General features: G+C 38.4%; 1 long non-coding RNA gene across 1 annotated transcript; it reads left to right on the forward strand.

Moving 5' to 3' along the window:
* The first annotated feature begins 325 nt into the window (after positions 1-325).
* Positions 326-2,843, forward strand: LOC123081686 (uncharacterized). The gene is made up of 3 exons (XR_006438765.1): positions 326-527; positions 653-778; positions 1,635-2,843. It is a non-coding gene; the product is annotated as an uncharacterized lncRNA (long non-coding RNA).
* Positions 2,844-3,721: the final 878 nt, after the last annotated feature.

Genomic DNA, 3,721 nt, shown 5'->3' on the forward strand with positions numbered 1-3,721 from the left:
ATTTTTGCCCAGCCCTCTCGGCTCAACTCCGTCGATCAGTACAAGGGGTTTTATACCCATTCTAGCACAGGCGCACGCACACCATTAGCATCGACCCACTAACCAACTAGACGCTAACTGCATGCAACTAATTCCTACATGCACGTCCAGCCCTCATCCACTCAACCGATCACAACTAACTAGATGCACCACGTCCGCCGGTCGTGCGGTTCTCCACAACGGCACAGCCACACGTTTGCTAACGCACGCGCTAAGTCAAGATTATGGTTAACATATGTTCCTTTCATCAACACATGGAATGCTTTATTCCTCTGTCTACCTTGGCTAACCATATTTTTGTCGGTATTTAGGGAAATTTGCACATCCAACTATTTGATCTGGGAAATGCAACGCCTCGCCACAGAATGGGGCTAGCCCGTCCATGCCCACCGGTCTGGTTGTCTGGGGGCGAGGAGGGGGCGCAGCCGCGCCTGGAGGAGGTCATCTCGGCGCCCGCATTCTCGTCGTCGACATTGCCCACACGACAGGTCATCGCTGCTGATTAGATCCTCTTGGAAATAGTTAGTGTAAACTCAAGTAAAAAAATCCCATGTTGTTTGCTGGCCTCTTTTGAAGTTTATTCTAACTTTCTATTGATTAGATCCTCTTGCAGTTGTGTTGTGTTGTTCCATAAATTGCAGGCTTGATGTATATATCTATGACTATTTTCTCAAGAATAACATGCAGACGACGGTCAACGCATTCATGGTGGAGGAAAATATTGGTGTTGATCCTGTTTGTAAGTTTCCCCCACGTACTGTTGTTATTTATGCTTGATTATGTATGGTTTTTTCTTGATTTGGTAACTGGATATACCGGCATTATTGTTGCCAGGCCAAGATTTTCAAGAATCTTACATTAAGCAACATCATGAGGTTATCCTTGGAATATAACAGTGCCATGGCATTTTCTGAGTACATTAATGAAATGTACTAAGATATCTTCTGGATTGAAGAAACTAAAATGATTTACATGCTTCAATCAAATTAAATAGTGAGGAAACATAAATCAAATTAAAAGTGTGTGTTGCTTTAGTTGTTAAAAGCAACGTAAGTAAGAAAGTACATCTGCCGCCATGTGAACTTACATGTTCCTGAAGACTCAGTTTTTGTAACGCATACAAGAGAAATTTGGATGATGCACATAGATATGAATATTTGTGAACAAATCAGGTTATAACAGCACTTAATATAATGGTTGCATCTGGCCTCATCGATCTTTTTATTAGGTCAATGGTAAAATAACACTTAATATAATGCTTACACACGATATTTGATCTTTTTATACCCTGGAGAATCGATGTGGAGGTGAAAGCATGTAACTCATTAGAGCTTAAAAAAAGTGGAATTTGTATTTCAGTTTTTAGATCTTAAATGTGCTCATACTATAGCCATTTCGTTTGAAATTTAGATAGTCCCTCTGATGTTCTAATTACCGCCACTGAAATCTATGAGTTAGCAATTTGAGGGATTGTGATATCTTTATTTTTGTGGCACCGTCTTCTGCCTTTTTAGGTATGCAAATCCTTAGATGGATGAAATTCCTTTGCATCGAAGTAAGTGGTATGAAAGGATATTCTAATGTTGATGTTGCAGAGCAAAAGTTCGGCTTCGAAGAGAGATTTACTTGAGTTTCCATTAGAAAAACCCATAGTGATACAGAAAGGTTTTTGGCACAGTTTGACATGCATGAAAAATTGCTACGGGTTTACTATTGAACTGAAAGCTTGGACTGATCCTTCTTTTTGGTATGTATTGTTCTGTATCACTATGGATTTATTACTGTCCTCGTCCGTTTTGTAGCCTCCGGTTAGGTAAAATATCTAGCACCGTGTGATAGATGTGTAGTCGACAGTGTATCCCTTGGATGGTTTCTACCACTAAAAGCTTCTGATTCTTCCTCTTCGTAGTTGATTTAGTTCAATAAAAAACAGTCAGGCACTTAACTGTAGATTTGACCGAGCGAATTTGGGTTCTGCCTCTCCAGGATTAGAACTGTAGTTATTTCCTGTCATGTAATATTGTTTTCCATCATATTTATTTATTTAATCTTGAATAGGGGAATTATAAGAATGCAAATTAATAAGAGTTGTTCATATTTTGCTAGCAAGTACATGCTATTATTATTACGGTGGAGTACCGATTGCTGAAATATGTCTTCGACGTCTATTTTGATTTTTTGTTTCAGTTTACTGGATAAATTTTTCTTGCGTGAACTAAAACATAGGAGCATGCGCCAGAAGCTTGGTATAGGCTAAAGTATTGTGATCAACTTCGACCAAGGTCCTGCATTCTATGGAAATTGCAGTGTTGAAGCTGCTTCGACTGATCCCTAATAGATCTTGACTTCACTCAGAAGTGAGGCATATTGAGCTTAATATATCTTGATTGATACCTACGGATTATGTTGGATTAGGTTCCTATGTGCCTATGCTTTTTGTTTTGCTTTTGGCCAATTGGTTTTTATCCATTGTATGAATATTTTGTGTCTTTGTGGTGAAAAAAACCTAACAGCAACATTTAAACTTCTACCTATATTCAATAGCTTATCAGTTTCGTATGATCTGAATTCTCACCTGACTTTTGTGCTGCTCAGAAAATATGTGGGTACGGAGCTCTACCCACAAACCTGGATTCAAGTGATTGGCGGAGGGTTCTAGGTTCAATGGACAAGTCTATCTATAAAAAATAGTTAACTATATAGTGTACTCCTATGCTTCGTTAAAGCGGTGTATGTTGGTTATAGTGAACAATCTTTGTAGCTTTTTTTGTAAAACGTACTAAACCCTGATGTGTTTAGTATAAAAAAATGCACCATTGGCATGTAATGTACTATAGTGCTATGGATAATTTTGTTCTCCGGACCTATCAAATATGAACCACGTCTTGCCGGGTTGGATATGGCTGGGGGCAATGGGGGTGCAGCAAGCTTCAATTCCAATTTTTATTGGGTCATATGTAATGCTTTGGTGTGTTATACTGCACTGAAACTATATCACTATGTTTATTTTTTATATGCAATGCTTTAGTTGCTTTGCTTTTGGAGGCTCCATCAGAATAGAGGCATCGTATTTGTCTACACTTCCTATCCTGAGGCTCAATTAGAATAGAGGCATCTTAGTTGTCTAATTTGTCTAGAGTTTGGACTTTGGACACATTTTATCCTTTTATTATACTCATGGTCGTTCTAGAAAACGGATGCAATGCAAATGTTATGTATTCTGCTTGTGCTTGTTCAAGGACCTCCTAATGACACACGATGGAAACGGATCCGTGGATTAATTCAGATGGCATTAATTGGAGAGAAGGGATCTAGCTAGGTTTGCAATGGCATGTGTACTAACAAAAAATAGCATCCTCAGGTTCTCTCCTGCAAAACTAAAGTTCATGTTCGTAGGGCTAATAAATGTATATGGACTAAAATAAAGATATGTGTATTCACCAATATATATGTATTTCCATCAAGAAATAAGTTTGGAAGAGTAGTAAGTACCATGGCATTTTCTTTCAGAATACAATGGTGTTTATTTGATAGTGTGTTTCTATGACATGCATATGTTGCTTTAATTTGCTCCTCCGTGAACCCCTCAAAATTATCTGAGACAATCTGCTTATACAAACACTTTGAGTTTGGTGCACTCTATTGCTTTGTTAGGCTTGGTGGTGTATCAGATTCAGGAGAA

This window comes from Triticum aestivum, chromosome 4A (genome assembly GCF_018294505.1).
Source record: "Triticum aestivum cultivar Chinese Spring chromosome 4A, IWGSC CS RefSeq v2.1, whole genome shotgun sequence".
NCBI classification, from domain to species: Eukaryota; Viridiplantae; Streptophyta; class Magnoliopsida; order Poales; family Poaceae; genus Triticum; species Triticum aestivum.